General features: G+C 46.9%; 1 protein-coding gene across 8 annotated transcripts in view; it reads left to right on the top strand.

Moving 5' to 3' along the window:
- The window catches only part of Kcnj15 (potassium inwardly rectifying channel subfamily J member 15), a 40220-nt gene that overhangs the window by 7807 nt on the left and 10851 nt on the right, over nt 1-21562 (top strand). The window contains exon 1 of one of the 8 annotated variants that reach the window (XM_057766151.1): nt 15336-15400. The exons of the other annotated variants lie outside the window; for them this stretch is intronic. The gene's annotated coding sequence lies outside the window, so the exon portion shown is untranslated. Of the gene's footprint in view, nt 1-15335; nt 15401-21562 lie in introns of those variants that run through there. 8 annotated transcript variants of the gene reach the window in all.

Genomic DNA, 21562 nt, shown 5'->3' with positions numbered 1-21562 from the left:
TCTTGAATACTTAAGCTCTGACCTTCAGTTACCTTTCCCCAGCCGGTTCTTTCTGGGAGCTTTCTCTATTGAAAGTTGAGCAGTCTTTTATCTTGCCAGGTGATAAGATTTAGCCATTTTAATTAAATTTTAAAACTGCGTTTATTTGGGGTGTGTGTGTGTGTTCCTATATATGTGTACCATTGTGTTCATATTGAGGTTGAAGGACAGCTTGTACAAGTCAGATTTCTCCTCTATCACATGAGTTCTGGGGATCAAACGCAGATTGTTGGACTTGGTTCCAAGTACAATATCCACCAAGCATTCTCGCTGGCCCCAAAACTTAAATCTTGAACTCAGAGAAATTCTGGATGTTATGAGGACAGATGTGGGTAGGGAGGGAGGTGGGAGAAGAATAGCCACCCAAAGCCTGGGAACAGCTGTGGTACATGGGAAACCATAAGAGCTGAATGAGGGACCTTTGTAGAGGGAAAGAAAGGGGAAAGAGTCTGGGGCAAGGCACTAGGGTATTTGAGATGAGTCATGAAGAGCAGAACGGGCTCCAAAAGTGAGGGGAAGGAGGCACCATCAGAGGGCAGAGAGCAATGTGAATGAAATAAGGCTGGCCAGGCAATGCAGAGTGGCTGCCCTGTACCCAAGGTTCGAGTTTGTTGTGGGGAAAGGACAGGAGAGAGAGACACTGTCAGTTAGCATCCCTGACAGACTTACACCCTACAGAAGACTGGACACGGGGTTCAGAACTTCTGACCCACACAAGGAACCTTACCATCAGCCCCGTGCAGGCCAGACAAGCAGGGGACAGAGGCTAAGTCTGTTAGCTTCAGATTTCAGGAGTGGAAACTGCTTTGGGAAAGGCATTGCCTGGGAGAAGTGGGTGAGTAGCTGGTTTTTGCCAGGAATGTATTTCAGTGTCCCAAGACAATGAGCAAACTACAAGCCTGTTCTTGAATGCGTTTCCAATATTAAAAAACAAAACAAAACGAGGAAAGATAATGCTGGCTCCAAACTTGCTAATTACCGCCGTGATTAAAGCAAGACCTTTCATGTTAATTCTTTCATAAGATCTGCGACCTTTGAGCACAGACAGGACCTGAAAGCTAGCAGTGCCAAGGCAGCGAGAACAAGGAAGTCATGCCAGTTCCCCGGGGGCCATGGGCCTTCTTACAGCTCCCAGTTCCTGTTTCCCGGTCTGTCTTCTGGGTTTCCCCAAGGGTGCTGTGACCTTGCAGAACTGCGGCAGAACACATAGTAGCAAAGTTGAAAACTACATAGGTAGCTTGGAAAAGTAATCACAGCTATTTTGTGTTTGTCTTAGAAAAAGTAGAATGAGAGCCAGGTGTGGTCCAGAACCTTCTCCAGCTCTTGGGAGACAGAGACAGGTCTGTCAGTTCAAGGTGTGCCTAGGCCACGTGTTGATGGGCAGCTGAAGGAAGGAAAGCAAGCAGGAAAGACGGGAGGGAGGGACAGAAGTTAATCTAAGGAATAACACTCATTCTGGAAATTTCCTGACAGGACAGAGAACACAAATGCATGGTAAGAGTATCTAGAATTATGAAGAGATGAGAGAGAGTGAGGGGTGCAGAGATGAAAGAGAGAGAGGGAGAAGGAGAGAGAGGGAGGGACGGAGGGGGAGAGAGGTACAGAGAGGCAGCTCCCTAAGGGGGTAGAGGAGAACCAGCTGGGGATTATTCTGATGAGACAGGCAGCCTGGCCCCATGTAGTTTCTGGTCCTTGGAGTCCAGACGTCCCTGATGTGAATTCCAGGTGTGACTGCTCCCGGCCCCAGACAGGTGTTCCAGATGTGGTGGAAGTGGTCCACAGAGCACTCTGGGATCTCCCCTTCCCTTGTCTTCTTCCTCTCCCCAGAAGAACAGTGCAAGCTCGTTCCTTGGGTCAGTTTCCCAGAGAAGTGGGGGTGGAGGAAGAAGTCCCAGACTGCGGCCTCCACTCACAGGGAAGCTTCATCTGGGTGAGCTAGCTGACTTTCCTACCTGAAAACCCCAGAGAAATGCCTACCACAGGGATGATGAGAGCCGCCTGTGCTGATTTGAGTGAAAGTGTTTGTAGTCGCCAGTCTTGTGTTGTATGAAATGATAGGGAACAAATGCCTTCAGATGACCAAAAAGATAATTCCTCACTTCCTCCTCCATGGGCCCAATTCCCTTATTAATCAGTTCCACTTTAAAAAGAAAAAAAAAGAAAAGAAAAGATTATTTTGCAAAGAAGTCCTAAGTTTTGGTGTCTAAGTTGCCACTCCTACAGAATCTTTAAGAACTGTCCTTTAACCTATAAAGGGCATCGCAGGGCTGAGGACATGGCTTTTTGGTAAAGGTCTTGCCTTGCAACGTGAAGACCTTAGTTTTACTCTCAGAATCCATGTTAACACAGTCAGTACATGATAATTCCAGTGTCTGCGAGGCAGAGAGAGGCAGTTCCTATTTCAGTGAAGTAGTCTTCCCTGGCTGGAGGGTGCCAGGCCAGCGGGAGACCCCGTTTCAAACAATAATAACAATAACGATGTGCCTGATGGACACCCAAGTTTGTCACACACACACACACACACACACACACACACACACACACACAAGGTATCCTACTACAAAGCCTCTTAAATTGACAAACAAGACGTGGGATGGGAGAGAACTGATTAGTGGCTTATTTCTAGAAGCGCTATTGTTTTGCATGCAAAATGAGTTAGATATTACTCCTCCTGTTCTTTAGGGGCCTTCCTTGTAGTCTGTGGAGAACACACAGAGGCCTTCGAAAGGTAACACTCCTATGTTTTAGTTGGAGAAAGGAAGGAGGACAAAGAGCAAGTCTGAACTTGGCACGCAAGTGAGCCGTGCTCTGGAATCCGGGTGGGTCTAGGAAAAAGCACAGACCTCAGTGGAAACATAGATGGGGGTGCAGGAAACCCCCATAAACTATAAACTGACTGCATTCTGCTCAGGCTGGGATGGAGAGAAAACCTCAAGGCTGTTGGAAACGAGGAGCGGGAACACCACGTACCTCCTGCTCTCAGGAGCCTCGCTGCTGCCTCCGAATCGGAACCAGGCTAACCACCAACAGCTTGGATGTGTCCCTTGAACCTGAGCATCCAAGGCACCTGCCATTGTAGCCTAAGCTGCTGGGAGGGTGGGGGAGGGGAGGCTGGCTCTTCTCTCTAAGCTCTCCTCGCCAGCCCTTCCACTCACTCATTCTGGTACCACCTCTCCCTGTGAGGTCCCATCCAGTCGCGGAAGGGTTCTTCCCTCATCTCATGGCAGTGCCCCTTCCGGGAAAGCTGGACTTTGCTTTTCCTATTAGCACCTCATTATCCATTTCCCCAAGACTCTGATTTCCCCAGACTCGGATTTTCCAACCTCATAAAGCATGACCATCCCTGCATTCCCGGAACTTCATCTTCTCTAGGCTGAGCAAGCTCTCAGGATGTCTGTGATGTGTCTGTGACTAGTGGGTACTGCCTGCATCTGAGTGTGTTTGGGGTGGATACCTTTACATGACCAGGAGACGCTAAGTCCCTGGAAGACTGATGACATCTTGTGTTTGGCTACAATAGGATCTAAAATCTTTTACTGGGGCTAGGTCTGCAACAATGTTGGGTGCAGATCAACGTTTACAACAGGTTTATTTGGCTGCCAGATAGTCCATCATGAAGAGAAGCTAAGACAGAAACCTGAAAAAACAGGCACTGAAGGCCACCTGCTGGCTGGGTCATCCTAAAGATGGAGGGAGACACCTCCTGGGAAGGGGCTGGGTGGTGGTAGTGACTCTGGACAAGTCTAGTCATCCTTCTGCTCCCTCTTTTGGAGACAGTGAAGTGGGAAAGATTCACTAGCATTGAAGCAGAGTGAACTGCTAGGTGGCCTGAGAAAACAGGTCCATAAGACAGAACTAGGCGGCCTTCTAAGACGTGCTGTTTCTACCTCGATGTCCACAATTCCTAGCGGTTCTCATCATCCCATGCAGACTGCCTGCATGCCATCCATGCAGGACACTGTCAAACTGGACACGTAGAGCTCATGATAGCCTGGTTGGCTTTTATATTTTATTCTATGTGCTTGGGTTCCCAAAGGGAGTGGCGCTGCTAGGAGCTGTGACTTTGTTGGAGTAGGCATGGCTTTGTCGGGAGAAGTGTGTCAGTGTGGAGGCAGTCTCTGAGGTCTCATACACGCTCAAGCCATGCCCAGGGGTTTCAGACCACTTCCTGTTGCCTGCACAGGATGTAGCACTCTCAGCTCCCTCTCCAGCACCACGTCTGCATGCACGCTGTCATGTCGCGCTGTGACGATAATGGACTGAACCTCTGAACTGTAATTGAATGATTTCCTTTATAAGAGTGGCTCTAGTCATGGTGTCTCTTCACATCAATAGAAACCCTAACGAAGACAGGTTTCTTGCCTGAATGTATCTCTGTGCGCTATGAGTGTGTATAGTACCTATGGAGGTCAGAATAGGGTGTTGGGTTCACTGGAAATGAAGGTATTGACAATTATTAGCCACCATATGGGTTAATAACTGGAAATAAACCTGCATTCTCTGGAAGGGCAGCCAGAGCTCTTAAGTGCTGGACCATCTCTCTATCCCTTATTTCAAATACTTGAGAGGGATAAAAGAGGCTGTGTGCATTCTTCTGAGTCCTCTGGGCTCCTGGGGAAGAGTCCCATTGGCAGAGCCTCCTAACACTAGAGAAGCCCATCACTCTCAGTCCTCATGGAGCAATGTCTTAAGTCCCTTGCAAATACCAGGGACTTAAGACATTCTTAATCATTTCCTAGATGGTCTGTTTCAATGTCCAATCCATCTTCTACCCATCACCATGGGCAATTCCCCAGACCCCTGAGGAGTTCTCCCAGCAGAATTTAGATTCCAGAGGGCAATTCATTTTAAAATATGGTAGGTTCCTAAAATTTAGAGCTTGGAGGGCATAGGCCTGGTACTGCCTTTTCGAATATGAACAGTTAAACATTCAAAACATTCAACCATTAAAGTTGCCAGTGAATGCTCAGATTTTCACCTTCACCATTCACCAGGCTGGAAGAGAACCTTGAGGTCATTTCATCCAAACCTATTATTTTACAGATGAGGAAAATGGGACTAATTGATAGCCAGGGATGCTAAATTACAGCTCTTCTCTCGCCAGATAGCAGGGCCAGCAGGCTCCTCCGTGTGTTCCGTTAGTTTAAAAATTGCACAAGCTGGCGAGCGTGCTATGACCCCGAGATTCCACCTTCTGTGGCTTGCAAGTGTTTATGTTTCTAACGTGGGGTTTGCAATCTCCTGCTGCATGACCTTTACTACTAAGGCTTCTGGGGCCTTTGGCCAGAGTGACTCACTCCTTCCATACCCAGCCAGCATTTCTAGGCTGCTCAGTATCTATGAAGTATAGCAGGTGAAACGAAATACAAGTTCCCTCTTGACCATCACAAGACCCTGATCCTGGCCAAAGCCTTCTCCACAGTTGTTGCCTCCTAGCTGTGATCAGGAGGCAGCCTAAGTTTGTCCGATGTCCTGGATCCCTTGCCCCTTCCACCAAAGGACCTGTGTTCACACCCGTGAGCGTCAGTTATTGTCCCTGTTTGTTTCTGGGAGGGATCTCAAGTAGCCTAGACTGGTCTCCAGCTAGCTATGTAGTCAAGGATGACTTTGAACCGCTGAACCTCTTCCCTCCACCACTCAAATTCCAGCACTGGAGGCATGCGTCTAAGATGCCCAGTCTCTGCGGTATTAGGAATGTGAGCCAGGGCTTTGTTAATGCTGGGTGAGGACTCCACTGGTTGAGCGACATCCCCCCCATCCCTCTTCAGCATGATTCTATCAGTTTACATGAACACAAACTCCATGAGAGCCAACATCTTGCCTGTCCATCGCATCCCAATGCCTGTACACCAATGTGCATGCAGTGGCTTTGACCCTTCCTCTCCAATGCCTATCACTGTGAGCATTAATGCCTCTTTATCTTCCATCAAACCCTTTCAACCTCAGGGTCATTCTTATCCATCACCTTCTTAGTTAGCTATTTGGATAAACTTTCTAACCACCGGGCGACTTTTGCTCTGATCCCTTCCTGGACAGCCCTCCTTCTGCTGGTGCAGATGATCGCTGGGCTTGTCTCACCCTCTGTATCCTGTGGGTGTCTTCCAGGTTTCTCCATCTAACCAGCAAATCCAAAATCCTTTCCACTTTCAGCCTCTCATCACCTCTTCATGTATATCTGAGTGGATTTTACCTGATGGTAAACCAAGATGATGGTCTATCTGGGCTCATGCTCAGCTCATTCAAGTTCAGAATCCTCCAGATAATCTTCCAAGGGCACTCTCTGGCCTTCAGTCCACCCAGCTATGAAAATGATCCTTTCTGCCTGTTGAAAGCTTGAACTCCCCAGTCTTGTCTCCACCTCTTTATAAAGTCCATTACTAATATGCTGTGCCCACAACCTGGCCTTGTTCTACCTTTGCTTCTGGTTCCCCAGTGATTCTCAACCAGGAATACACACTAGAAACAAATTAAGAGCTTTTAAAAAGTGAGCAAGACTTAGGTCCAGCCACACGCCCTCTCCAGGAGATTCTGTCTTGTGCTGAAGCAAAGGCATTAGCACATCTGAAAGGTGTCTGTGTGATGTTTCTGTGCAGTGGAAAACACTGGTGTCTGATGAACCCTCTTATCAGTCGAGGGAGAACACTCTGGGCATTCTTCACCAACCCAAATAAAACCTGGGTGATCTCTCCCTTGTGGCAAAGCTCTTTCTCCAGTTTCTTCTTGGCTGCAGGAAATTAGCAAAGACTTCTTTGACTTTCTGAATTGAAACTAATCTGACTTTCTCCTGGAAACCCCGTCTTCTCTATTGATCACATTCATTCAAGTTTACCAGTCAACTCTGTACTGGATATAGGCAAGGTGGAGGTGAAGATCAGATCCTTGTCCTTGCTGACAATCTTTTGCAATGAGTGAAACACATGAACCACGGAATACCGAATTTTATCATAGTAATGGATAAGCATCCACGAGTAAATGGGAACTATTTAGATATGAAGAGTCTGCTGTGCTGGGTATAAAAACAATGACATACAGGGCATCTCTATCTGATGGGGTATGTTTGAGTGTTTGAACCTTATCACACTCATCTTTACATATTTGAAGGACCAAAATGTATTAAATGCTTGCAGAATGAATGAGCAAACAAATGAATGTTTTGGAGGTGAGGCCTAATTGGAAAAGACAGGAATTTCCAAGAAAATGGCACTATAGTTCAGAGTTTGAGGCAGGGGTAAGAGGTTCCACCAAGGCTCAAAGTTTCATGTCATAACTTTCAGTCCTAAACTGTGTATAAGGTTTCTACATCCTCCCGCCTTCCTATAGTGTTTTTAAAGTGAGAATGAGACTTACATATTTAAAACTAGGTCCCATTTCTAATGACTAAGAGGTCAAAACCCCCCTTTGACTTTAGGAAATAAATGCTGGAGATGAAAAGTGATACTCAGGTGGGTGGTGGAAAGAATTGAGGGGCATTAAGGACCCCCCAACAGACCAGCAGCCTTCCCTCCTTCTCCCTTGACCTTGACATGAGTCCCAAGTTGAACTCTTGAGCTTCTTAAAGTTTCTTATCTTGTTGATTAAACTGTTTCCATGGTCATCCGTGAGTGTAGCGATATTTTCCTTGGTAATTTTATGCAGGTGTGCTCTTGGTGGGGTATGCAGCCTCAGCGAACAATGATCTGGTGTGCACGTAAAAGTTGTTGCTTTCTCTAGTCGAAACCTCTAAGCTAAATGCCCGTGTGCTCTCTCAGAACATCAGTGACACCTTCAGGAGTGTCTGAGTAGCCAAGACAGATAAACACACATGCATTCTAATTCAGGGGATTTTAAAAACATGAAAACCCATTTCCTAGAAAGACAGAACAATGTGCAAGGACAGAGCATTTCAAAGTCAACAATTTAGAAAACTTTGCATGCAGTGATAAGGGTATAGGAACCACTCACGTGCTCTTGGTCATGCCTTTGATGGTAATTGATGTTTCATCTTATGAACTGACTAATGATCCATTTCCTGGTTCGTGTGCTGCACATTCTAGAGTCATGAGTCATAAAACAGTTTTAGAGACTTATCCTATGCCAGGGTCTGTTGCTGAGAGCACAGGAGGAACTCAGCCCAACCCGTGTGCCATCCGGAAGGGAGGGGCACAAAGCTCTGGAGCTTTAGGCTACAGGAGTAAGGAAGGTGGTGTCACAACTGCCTAGTGGTGAAGGAAATGGAGAACTCTTTACTGACTCTGTGCTGGGAGGCGGGGAAAACAAGCACTGATTACAGCCTCAAGGGACTTGCTATCAGACCTGTTGGCTCTTCATACCTGGAAGACAGTAGGAGAAGGAGCAGGTTGAAAGAGCCAAGGTGATCTGGACTGTCAGAGGCAACTCCAGAGATACGGCCAAAATGGCAGGGGACTAGATGAAAGAAACCTGCAATTTGGGTTCAGAGCTGACATTTCATAAAACAGGAAATGAGGAGCAACAAGGTTTGAACCAGGGGTAGAATGGGATGGGGGTTACAGGTCCTATCCACACAGAGGTTCTCATTTTTAAGAAACTGTTCTTGCATTTTAGAAAAATTGACTGTAAAATGGGGGAGGCATGAAGAAGGTCCGCTGTAGCCCGAGAAACAGCAGATAACATGTTAAAATGGTTTGCAGAAGACACGCAGGTCTGCACCAGGATAGTCTCAAAAGAACAGAGAAGCAGGCATGGAAACAGATTGTGCAGGATCTGAAACAAGATCATGGAGCTATAGATTCCAAGGAAGGTTGGAGATGGACTTCCATGCCTGATTTGTAAGACCATGGGACTGTTCAAAGAACATGGAACAATAGTAAGTTCAAGGGAAAGGCTGATGACGTCTCCCTTGATAGCATCACACTGTAGCCTCCAGGCAATGCTGACATCCTCCATCAGCAAAGAGTATGCATGGTACAGGAGCAGAGAGTCCCTTGACTCAGCTCCTAACCGCAGTTGATATGCAGAAGCATTCATTGTGAGACTCTGGGCTACTGCTCTACAGTGGCAGATTCACGTTTCCTTTTCTTGTCTTCATACATGCACAAACTCAACACACATTACAGCCCCGCTGTGTCCTGGGCCCAGATACATATAGTATAAGTAGTTTACACTCCATTGGGAACCCCTGAGCTATGATGGAGGAAAGGCTGGCATTGAAAACAGACAGACCATGGTCTAGACATAACCTCAGGCCAACTCTTAAATTTATCTTGGTCTCCAGTGACTTATTTTTATCAGAGTTTCACCAGTCATTCTGAAATTTGGACTCAGAAGTATGTACGCTGCCAACAGAGTGCTGGACGCATGGACACGCTCACCTCTCATGTTGCTAATTATCTTATCACACATAGGCATGGAAGCAAACCGTTCCACACGGGGAGCTAAGGGGTCTCGGAGATAAAAGCCCAGTCAAACATGGAGGCAAATGCTGAATCCATCACCACAGCTAAGAAAAGCACCTGCCTGGAATGATCAGTGTCTCAAAACAAAATCAGAAAAAATCAGGAGGCAAAGGGAGGCAGGTTTTGCAGAAGGGAGACCATGGCAAAAGGTAAAAGGCATTGTTATCAACAGAGCCAGCTCATCAAGACAGCTGTGAGTCACTCAGCGTGTGTAGGCAGAGGGCTGGGGAATGCTCGGTGTCAAAGCCTGCTAGCAGGTGGGCTCTCATAGCCACGTTCAAAAGCCCAGGAGTGAGCTTTTGACTAGAAGATAGTGGATGTTGCTGATCTGGGCAGCAGATGACTTTACAGGAACCTCTGAGGTAGCAGAATGTGGAACATTCTTAAAGGAAGATAACCTGAGACAGGAACCTCAAGCACGAAGCTATTGTCATCAAAGGACAAAGTGATGGGTTTGGGACCAAAAGAATCTACTAACAGAGGACTTAAAATGCTTAAAAGAAAATTGTAGGAAGTTTGAAAATGCGAAACTTGAATGTGCCCCACACAACAAGCCCATGGGGGAATCTGTGCAAGCAAAGGGAGGGGTAACCACACCCTGCTGAGGGAGATGTAACCACACCCTGCTGAGGGCCATAGCCTCCCCCAGCTCACAGATCACAATCGTTGGCCCACACAGCCTGAGTGTGACTCTCCTTGACTCCTTTTCTTATCCTATGTGCTGAGGATGAAGTGCTTGCTTCTACGCTGGAGCATGTGTGTTTTTTCCTTGTCATAATTCCTTAATAATCTAGAGCAACTGTTTTCTCGAGCCAAAGCCAGGCAAGTAGGGCCAACTGTAGATCCACGTTCAAAAGGTCAGGAGTGATGTTTTGATTAACAGAGAGCTCTCATCTAGACAATTCAGGTTTTAGAGGGACGCTGCAGCTTCACTACATAGAATATTCTAGAGCAAAGATGACTCGAGACAGGACCTCAAGCATGAGCCTGTTGGAGTTTCACCAGAATGACACACACCCAGAGATGACTAGAAGGTTTCAGAACTGTAAAGGGAGCTGGCAGTGTCTGGGGGACCGCCAGTGTCTGGGGAGGACCAGGGATAAACAGCTGGGAAAGACAGAAGACTCATGTGCAGAGAAAGTGAAACAGCTCCGTTAAGGGCGGGAGGGGACCCAGAGCTGAGAGAGCATGAGCAGAACCTCTGGTGGGCGTCCTATGGAAGGCCCAGGAGTCCTCCCTCCTGCCTTACTGGCATCTTGGGTTCTATTTTCATGCCCTGATCTGTTGCTCTGGCAGTGACAATAGCAACAAGAAGCTGTGGGGCACACAGAACTAATGTGGAGGCACCGCCAAGGGCTGTCAACCACAGCCAGTCCCAGATCCACCTCTAATGAGTGTAGACGGAGCGGCGGGCTGCGTCCCGCCACCCTGCTAGCTTTACCCCAAATAATTATATGGAAACTGTATTCTTTTAAACACTGCTTGTCCCATTAGCTCTGGCCTCTTACTGGCTAACTCTCACATCCTGATTAACCCATATCTAATAATCTCTATAGCACCACGAGGTGGTGGCTTACCGGGAAGATCTTAACCTGCATCCATCTTGGAGAGGAGAATCATGGCGACTGCCTGAATCTGCTTCTTTTTCCGAGCATTCTGTTCTGTCTACTCCGCTTACCTAATTTTCTGTCCTATCAAAGGCCAAGCAGTTTCTTTAGTAATTAACCAATGAAAGCAACAGATAGATACAAGACCCGCCTCCATCAAAAGAGGGGTCTCTTGTCTGTAACAGGGCTGAGGACAGATCCAAGCAAGAATATGGACATTGACGGACCAGCTTTCTGAGTTAACTCATTTCTACCAGGAAGCTTAGTGTTCTTTCATCCCTTCCATCATCCCTGGTTTTCTTCCATCTTAATGTCACCCTCTCAGACATCAAAAGATTGGATGCTGTGTCTCCACTTCTGTGAGCTGTGGACCTAGGTAATTAATCCCTTGTTATTTTCCACTAAAACCAGTTCCACAGTAGAGCACATACAGTCAGGCCTAGGGTAATAGCTCGGTTCCTTAAGTGTTTGCCTTGCATGCATAAAGATCTGCATTTGAGCCCCCAGAACCCACATAAGAAGCCAGGCGTGGTGGCGTATGCAGTCTTCACATTAGGAAGGCAGAGACAGGGGGATCCTGGGGATATGTGTCTAACCTGCCTCATCTATTTGGCAAGCTCTAGACCACTGAGAAATCTTGTCTTAAAAGAAGTTCATATAAACAAGACAAAAGTAATCTTTGGGAAGCTGTAACGGGGCATACAAACATGAATTGAGAGAGTTGATTCAGTGATTCAGTCAATGGTGTCGTGTGTGTGTGTGTGTGTGTGTTGCTACTCCTCTCATTTTGGATGAGGAGGACCTGTGTCCCCTCCCTCACAGTGTGAGTCTCATCTAGTGTGTTCTGCAGCCAGCATGGTCAGGATGACCAAGGCAGAGCTGCCTGTCCTGACTCAGCAATCCCAGCTTAGTGTGAGTCCCACAGGAGCTGCGTGACCAGGAGTGGTCAAGACCTTAGTCTCCAGCTATGTATGCTTCCCGGCAGAAAAGCTTTTAGATTAGAGCCAGAGCTGGGAAAGAGTTGCTGACCACAGGACCCTTGTGTAACACAGCCTCGTGATGTACAAATGATGCTTTTGGGCTGAACATGTACTCAGAAAAGAATGCCATTAGTTAAAGCAGGTTTTCCTCAGGGCCCTCCCTATCATAATATATGGCAAAGTGAACCTTTGTGTCCCTGTGCCATAATTTATGGGTTGACATAACCCATATCTTCTCTTTTATGCTTGGGGTGACACTAGTAACTGCCACCCACAGGAAAAATGGGAAGTCAGCCACTCGGGCCCCTTCCTGTGCCACACGTCCTATGGTTCAGAGGAAGACCCTGACTCACCCCTACACAGAGTGAGCTGTGCCCTTCAGCCCTGGTTGGCCTCACATGAGGCAGTGGGAGCTGAAGATCCTCAGACTACAGCCAAGAATTTCCGAATAAGAATTTTCATGCTAAGTGATCCCCCAGGAAATGTGTGCATATTTTGAGACTCAATGATCGTTGATTTCTAAAGCCCTGTGAATTCAACAGGCTTAGAAGCTCAGGGCTATAATCCCAGTTTTCAGGAGGCAAAAGCAGGAGGAACACCATGAGTTCAGTTCCAGAATGTTCTAGGCTATATAGCAAGACCCTGACTCAAACAAACAATACATAATACACATACACATATGATTCAAATATTTATGATCTTTCATCTCCCACAATCAAGGTTCGGGACACACATATATGGTATATGAAAATTCTTATTTTAATGGACATGTGTGTCTACTTAAAACTATATACCATGTATAAGCATTTAAAGAGATAAAGTAAGGCTGAATAGGAGTCACTGTTTATATTATATATTTTATATATAATATCAATATTTTTCATATCTATATCCACCTGCATTATGCTTCTCCACACTAGAGACCCCTTGGCTAAGCAGGCAGAACACTATGTAGAACCCGGCTCTCTGATACGCTGATTGACACACCATGTGCACGATCTTCATAGGGAGACTTTCATCAGGCTAAGCTGGGTGCGCTGATGCCCATCAATCTGAGGAATATACAGATATTTCCTCTCCAAGCTAGTGCTTGTGCTGTCAATCAATATATGAAATCTAGATATTCATTTCCGGTTAATGGTTCCTGTGGGCGAAGGGTCCCCACGTGCTAAGCTGTAGACCCATGTTCTCACTGAGCTGGAGCACTGGGTGCGGTGTCTGTAAATGAGAGACCTGGTTCTGAGCCAGGGGTCTCTGAGTTCATTTAGACAGCACCTCTGTCCCCCTTGGTCCTCCCTTAAATGTTAAGTCCCTCATATGTGTCAAGGTTTATCTTTAGCATGAGTGATAAGGGCTGGGTAGAGGTCTCACTCTGTGAAGAGCTTGTGACATAAACACGGAGACCTGAATTTGATCCCCGGGACCCACATAAAAATAAACTGGGATAATGATTGAATCTAAAATTCCTGTAGAGACAGGAGAATCCCTGGGCTTGCTGACCGGCTCAGAGAGCTGAATCAGCATGCTTCTGGATTCAGTGAGAGAATGTGTCAAAAAGTAAGAAAGTCAGGTGGTGGCGGCGCATGCCTTTAATCCCAGCAGAGGCAAGTGGATTTCTGTGAGTTCGAGGCCAGTCAGGTCTACAGAGTGAGTTCCAGGACAGCCAGGGCTACACAGGGAAACCCTGCCTGGAAAAAAATAAATAAATAAAAGTAAGATGAATAGTGATTGAAGAAGACATACAACATCAACCTTTGCATGTCATACATATATGCACCCACTTGCACCCACATACCTGCATGCAGTGCAAGTGTGCGCACACACACACACACACATGATGAGCTGAGCACCCATCCATCTAGAGCCTATCTCTGAACAGAAAAGACACATTCCAGAGCAGAGACGGATAGCAGCAGAGTGAAGCTGCCACGAGGTGCTGACAATGTGCAAAAGGCCGAGGAGAGGAAAGAGAGAAAGTGTTAGCATCGGAGCCCATGCGTCAGCGGGGCTGTGAGGAGCAAAGAGGAGTTTGCAAAGCGGAAAGGTCTCTGGAGTGACTGACCTGCCTGAGCAAAGGCATCAGGCAGGAATCTGCTGTATCAGCAACCCCTCTGGGCCAAGCACAGACTCCTCAGCCAATTAGAGGAAGCCTTAAGCGAACAGAAAATAATAGTCCTCACTGTTTGCTGCAAACTAGGCTCTTGGACTTGCACAACTGGAACATGTCTGAGAGTAAATGATTCCACAGATTTGGCTGTGGCAGGGTGTGGAAATTTTCTCCCATGGACACGGTAAGTACATCTCGTTTACAGTAATATCTGGACGGACTGAGAATGAGCCGTGCCGGGGGAAATTGAATTTTCAGATTAACGGCATAAAATGGAAAGTCTGGTTGGAAATCCTTTCTAATTGTGTTTCCTTTGAAGAGATGAGAACCGTTGGAGTCATAAAGCATCTCACTTTAATCTTACCTGGAGAGGCAGAGAGAGGGAGAGCACACTGTGTATTCAGTCCTGCTGACCGCCTTGTGAAAGGCATATTAGAACCAGACATAGTGGTGCATGGCTGTTATCCCAGCACTGGCAATGCAGAGGCAGGGGGGTTACTATAAGTTCAGGCTAGCCTGGTCCACCTTGGGAGTCTGATACCAGCTTGGACTACAGGATGAGACCCTCTCCTATCCTCTCTGAGACCTTCTCTTCCTCTGTGTCACCCTAGCTGTGCCCCAGACACTTGTTGACTCTATGGGAGCCCTCAGCTCACAGGCTCTCGCCTCTCTCAAGCAGCTGGCCCCAGCCCGGGCTATACCTCAGTCGTTATTTCAGGAGCTAATTAATTAGAATGTCAGGATCTGGGTTTGCCAGACCATTCTCTATGGTATCAAAGCAACCACCCGGTGAGCATGTTAAATCTTGTCTTTCCTTTGAATAAAACCCGAGAAGTTCCTCGTTTTCCTAAGCTGAAGACATGACAGATCTCAAAAAGCTCCCAAGGCCCTAACTTCTCACCTGGACTCTGTAGCCTCCCCATACCTGCCTTCCTTTCTAGAAGGTTCCGAGCTCCATCTACCAGGGCCGTTGCCACAGACACCGGTTCTCACCTGACCAGAAGTTGTTCTGTTTCTTCACCCCTCCCTGGGAAACCTTCCAGGAACCCCAGACTAGAACACACCACACCATACACCCACGCTTTCTTCTGTCTTCCAGCCTGGACTCCCTCCCCAGCACACCCAGGTTTGTCTTTGAATGGCTGCCTGATGACTGTGCAAGACCTCACTTCCCCGTCCTGTTCTAGAGGACAAAGCCAGCAACTTGTCTTCACTGACGGGTCCGCACGGCACTCAGCTTGCAGCAGGGACACAGTAAGTTCTTGGTGCGGATGAACGCACACTGAAGAAATGAAATGTCTTTTCAGCCTGTCGCAGGTTTTCCTCTGTGTGATTTTAGATGCTGCAGATGATGGTTCTTTGGGCCCATGAGAACTTTGTAGATTCAGATAGAATTCTCTGCACTTCCTCTGCGGTGAATACAATTTCCTCACGGCCAATGGTCTGTGTGCTCCTTCTTACTGGAGTCTCTAATTGACAATGAATTCTCTTGTGACATGTGGTATGGCAGAAGGATTTTAACCTCTCACAGTCTCTGGGGGCCAGGTCTTATGTCCTCCATTCTGTACTTGAGGGTACCAAGTCTCCGAAGGGTTAAGAATCTGTCCAAAGCTGCACAGGTAGTGTTAACAGGAACACAGTGAATACTAGGTCCATCTTCACGCTACAGTGCTCAGTGTATCTTTAAGGACAGAAGATGTCATGCTCAGCTTGACTTCTGAAGGAGAGGTGGGATGAACCAACAGCAGAAGGAAGGAGAACCTTCAGGAAAGAATCAAGCGTTCCCAGACACGGAGCCCTGAGGGCACTGAGCTATTCTGGAAGAGCCCAGCACTGAACTGGAAGCCAGGCTCGTCCTAGAGAGAGCAAAGCTGAGGACTGAGGGCCTGAGCAAGGCCTGAGCAAGGCCTGAGGGGTGGCACGGTGCCTTCTAAAGGTTCCTTGGGACCTGCCCCACCAGGAGTGGGAACCACTGGAAGATTGTGAGGAGCTGCTCTGTGTGCACATGCGCCCTGCCGGAAGAGTATGTCTTCTCCTTCCTGGAGAGAGCTCTGCTGCAACCATGGTCATCTAAGCTGTGTGGGGCTCCGTGGTGCCTTAGCCAGAGCTGCGGCTCCCTGGTTCTCAGAAACACCATGCACCATTATGAAGAGCAATGACGACATACAGCTCTCAGCAGCTTCCTGTCATTTCCTCCACTGTTTCCCCGTCAGAGGACAGGGTGCCACGGCTTCTAGAGCAGTGTGTGTTGGACTGCATCCCTTGGGTGTGAGCTCAAGATACGGACATAATGTCCATCCTGATACGGTGTGTGCTGCTGTGTTGGGAGGGAGATTAATTGTGGTTATTTATTTTAAAAGTTTTTGTTACATTTTTAGTGTGCATGTGTGTGTGTGTGTGTGCACGCGCATGGGTGTGTGTAAGTGCCACAGTATATGTGTGGAGGTCAGAGGACGACTTATAGAAGCTGGTTCTCTCCTTCTACCACGCATGTCCCATGAAGTGAAATCAGATTATCACATTTGGCAGCAAGGATTCATGCTATATTTATAATGTAAATAATACATTAGACCTCTGTGTCTTTGGGGAAAGTAAGTAGAGAAGGCTGGACTAGGTCGACTGACGTTACAGAACCATTGCATTCAGAATGTATAACTTAATCTAAATCCAGGCCCCATGTCTGGTGAACAAGAGAAGGTCTCAGAGGAAGGAAGAAAGGGAACTCTTTATTTTCAGTGACTTTACTTGTACAAACTTCTGTCTTCTTTACTATCAATGTGAGCAGCGGACCATAGGTGTTTCAGCTCCAGCAGTGAACCTGTCACAGCCACACACCGCCACTCTGTTGGCTTAATGACTGTAAAAATGGTTTTTACACGATGACTTACTCAGGACTGTACAGCGTTGCTGGTAACCCCCATGGTTTGTCCTTATCTCCTTAAATGCTATGCTCCGAGAAGGCAATCGTGTATCACCAAAAAAGACCATAACACAAAAAGTGGTTCACAGCCAGGCGTGGTGGTGCACACCTTTAATCCCAGCAGTCGGGAGGCAGAAGAAGTTCGAGGCCAGCCTCATGTACAGAGTGAGATCCAGGACAGCTAGAGCTGTTGTACAAAGAAACCCTGTCTTGAAAAGCAAAACAAAATGGTTCAGAGCCTCTGAGCCAAATTTTCAAAAATAAGACCAGGGCTGGGACTGTGATTGGGTCAGTGGAAAGCTCACCACCATGTGCAAAGTCCTGGGTTTAAGCCCGAGTGCTGCATGAACCTGGCATGGTGGCACTTACCACCATCCCCCAAACAAACAAAAGATAGGACTACACTACCAGCTTCCAGGTCGTTTCTGAGAATCATTCAGGAAATGGCTACCTCCTGATTCCTCAATGCCACAATGACTGCGTTTGTTTTCAGAGTTCCTAGTACCAAGACAATGTTCTTCTAAGAATACTGTCTATGTATAAAACCTGGTATGTACATGTTTTGTCCTTCTGATCTACTCTGGAAGGCAGATTTGTCCTCCCTAAGGATATGAGATTTAGCACATATGCCGGGTGGTGGTGCACACCTTTAATCCCAGCACTTGGAAGACAGAGGCAGGCAGATCTCTGGGAGTTCGAGACCAGCCTGGTCTACACGAGCTAGTTCTGGGACAGGCACCAAAGCTACAGAGAAACCTTGTCTCAAAAAAAAAAAAAAAAGGATTTAAGACATATAAATAAAGACCAGTGTGCTATCTATACGTCCATACACATATATACATATATAGGGAGCACATATACATGCATTTCAGATCAACCATGAATAATTTTAGCATATGAATACTATTATTAAATATTACCATAGTTATAATAAAAAGTACATGCAATCCACTTGAAATTCATATTTAACCGAGCATCTTATATCATATCTGGCAACCCTAACACGACCAAAATTGAGCCAAACACCATCCAGTTAATTAAGTACAGATGACATCAGTGTACCGTGTGTCCCTGTTTACTGATGAAGGTTAGCTAACTGCCAAAGGGCTGAGATGTTTGACTGAATGTGAAGACATTTCAGAGATCACATGTGACTAGCTGTTGAAGAAGTGAACAGTTCAGACGCATCTCCGGTCCTCTCATCGTCCTCCATGTTAGACTGTCGGTCTGTGTTGTGCTCCCCAGACCTGAGTGCTCCAGTTCCCATGTCACCGGCATGTGGTCAAAGCATGGACTAAGAGTGAGACGGGGTTGTGAAACGTTTTGACACAAGTCCCGCTCCTAAATAACTTGGTTCCAAACCAAGCAAGAGTCAGTCATTTCCTTTGTCTGGAATGCGATTCCCATTGGGATAATAACAAGCAGGAAAAGCAACAAGCAGAGGAACTCCAGCCGCAACGGCAGGTGAATCACACTGAAATCCACCCGTCACCATTCAGTCACCCAGGTCACAGCTCCACTGAGAGAGAGAGAGAGAGAGAGAGAGAGAGAGAGAGAGAGAGAGAGAGAGGACGCCACATTTACAATATGCTTCCTGTGTTTCTTTGCCTTCATCACCTTAAACAGAGGCTCTCCACCCAGTGAGTTCACATGGGAGATTTATTTAGGAAAATCAATCCGAAGTGTTGTAAATTACATAAGGACGTATGGTGAGAAGGTGGCACCCACTCAGTCCTTCCTGAGTCCTAAGAAGATAAGAACTAAGGAAAGTCATTTCCTCATTCCCTCCACACTTGCTGGCTTCCTCCTTGAAAGCTCCAACTGCACCCAGCTTGCAGTTTCATCAAAATACATGATATAAAATGCTTGTTTCTCCCACAGTCTGTCTGCAGAAACAAACGCTTTCCTCCAACACACTCAGGTCAAACAATCCCCAAGGCTCTGCCTTCTCATCCTTCACCAAACAGAACTGCTAATCCATCTTCTTCCCAACGTTTGAATTGATCTAAACAAGAGCAGCAAGCGGGACTGGGAGACAGGGAGAAACGCGTTCCCTGAGGAGAACATTTTGGAACGTTAACACAACACTCTTCGCCTTGTTGTTTTTTCCCCCCAGACATAAATTTCCCTGATTCACCAATCACCTCACAACAATGCATGTCCAAGCCACGCTGTGATTAAAGGGGAGAGGATGCCTATTACCGCGTTCTTCACATGTTGGAGCAAGCGAGACCGAGGGTGGTAAACCAAAGGAAATTTCCACTTGCTCCTAGCTGCTGCACGTCGTCCCTAGTCTATAAGAAAGCCTGCTGTTATTAGGGAAGAATGTTCAGCTGAAGTTGGTCACTCGTAACAACAGACAGATGTATAATGTTTTATTTGGGTTAGCTAGCTCTCCTGCAAATAAGGAGCCTAAAATTAAACTGTCTTTACAAAAATACACAGCAAATGATAGCTCTGACTTACTCTAGGGCTCTGATTCTTTGCCATGGAGAATGGAAAATGAGTCTACTGAGCATGGTATCCGTTTAGACTTGTCCTTCTGGGGAGAGAAGAGGTTGACATTCTATGGAATGAAAAAGAAATTAGAAGGAATCTGCATTGAGGAAAAAGGGCACAACTATGCAAACCACATTTAAGGATGGAAAGGGAGGGAGCTCTTTTTTTTTTTTTAATACTTATGGAATTTGAAAGAATAATAACAGAACAAAGACATAGGAAGACAGCTCAATATTTGACCACAGAGGCAAATAGGCTCCTGACAGGGTCCCATGGGTTGCAAAATTGGGCTTTAGTCATTGAAGGGACATTTATTGCTTGCCCTGTGTGTCACAGAGTAAAGGATAAATTCCTCCAAGCCACCTTTGCAATCTTTTGGAAAACTGAGTTCCTTTTAAGGCTCGAGCTCATGGGAAGCACCTCCAGAAGTTTGGGTTTTTAGCTTAGAGGTAGGACCAACGGGAGAAGAGCAAGGTCCCCGAGGGAGACTGATGCTGCAATTGAGGGGGGCATACACTTCAAGACCTCCTATGTTCATAATCCAGTGAGGTGGAAAGCTAGAGACATGTCATGTTAACCAGGAGTGACCTCTGCCGATGGAGAGGCCTGAGAAGCACGATTGTGTTCCAGGCTGAAGCCAGTTAGCTGCTGGCTGAGGAGTCTTCACACTCTTGGATCCTCTTTAGATCTGGGCAATCTGAACCAGATCAGTATTCCCAAGACAGTTTCCAAATGTCAGATCAAGGCTGGATGTTCTGCTCAGGTGTGGTATGAGTGAGTGCCGTGCATACCCCTCATGGCACAGGAGCTAACACTTGGCCCCACAATGGCAGAGCCAAGGAAGGAAGTGGACATATCCATATCTCTTACGTGATTCTGTAGTATTCTCGGCTAAGAACTTGTAGCAGCCTGGCCTTAACTAACAAAACATCCAAGCTGGACTTGCTACAAATGCCTTTAACGCTACTTTGCCTTGAGTCAGATGATGCTTGGGTACCCATCCCTGGAGTCCAGCTATCTCTGCAGGTCCGGCCTCCAGAGTTCTTATTCAGTGTGGAACTGAGGGCCTCTATAGGATGGTGCTTACGCAAGGAAGAGACCTGGAGTAATTTTCAACGGAGTGTTCCCCATCCAAACCTCTCCAGCTCTCCATCATCATTGTTTATTCTCTGAGACAGAACACTTGAGCTTCCGTGCTCTGGGGACATTTCAAGGACAGCTGCAACTTCCTGGCAGTCTCATGTGTTCTGACCCCCATCAGCTTTCTGCTACTTCCCCACCATGCCTATCTTCCCCGTATTCTCTGTAACTTGTGTGTAGACGCTGTTCTCCAAGTGTGGCCTCAAGATTTGCAGCAATGGCACCACCTAGGAGCTTAGACCTTTGGACCTTCTGGCTCCACACCGGCCATTCTCCTCCTTCCAGTCCCCTCCAGTGGCTAGAGGGCTCACAGACACATAGCTGGAGCCTTCGTCAGAAATAAGGCAGTAACAGTAGTAACTGTGTTAGGTTCTACATGAGGGTCAGGTACGGTGCCTATACAAGGGCTGGCAGGGCATAAGCGATGAGTCAGGGATGGCTGCTTACTCTATGATGGGGCAACCATGCAGTGTGCAGTTTCGACACAAGTCACTGAGAAAAGACAGGTATCACCATGTCCCTGTTATGGTGTCGTAGTTAGGAGGCCGATGCCAAGGGTAGACAGAGCTGGTTCTCTGGACAAGATCTGCTGCCTCCTAGCTGAATGTATATGCATAAATTACCTTATCTCTCCACTCTTAAGCTCCCCACTTAGGAAGTACATTGTTTTTTCTTCTCTGGTAAACGGAACGATGAGATAAAAATGGTGTTGCTTTAAAAAGCCCCTCCTGAAATCAGAGCTGTCAGTGGTACAGAGGTAAAGACGCAGGACATTTCGTGTCTGAGATTACAGGCCCCAGAGCCATCAGATCCGCAGATCAAAGGAGTTTGGAATGGAGGAATGGGTCTCCTGTGTG

The sequence above is a fragment of the Chionomys nivalis genome, chromosome 3 (assembly GCF_950005125.1).
Source record: "Chionomys nivalis chromosome 3, mChiNiv1.1, whole genome shotgun sequence".
Classification (NCBI taxonomy): Eukaryota; Metazoa; Chordata; class Mammalia; order Rodentia; family Cricetidae; genus Chionomys; species Chionomys nivalis.
Note: the sequence above shows the minus strand (reverse complement) of the source record. Positions and strands in the feature narration are given on the sequence as shown.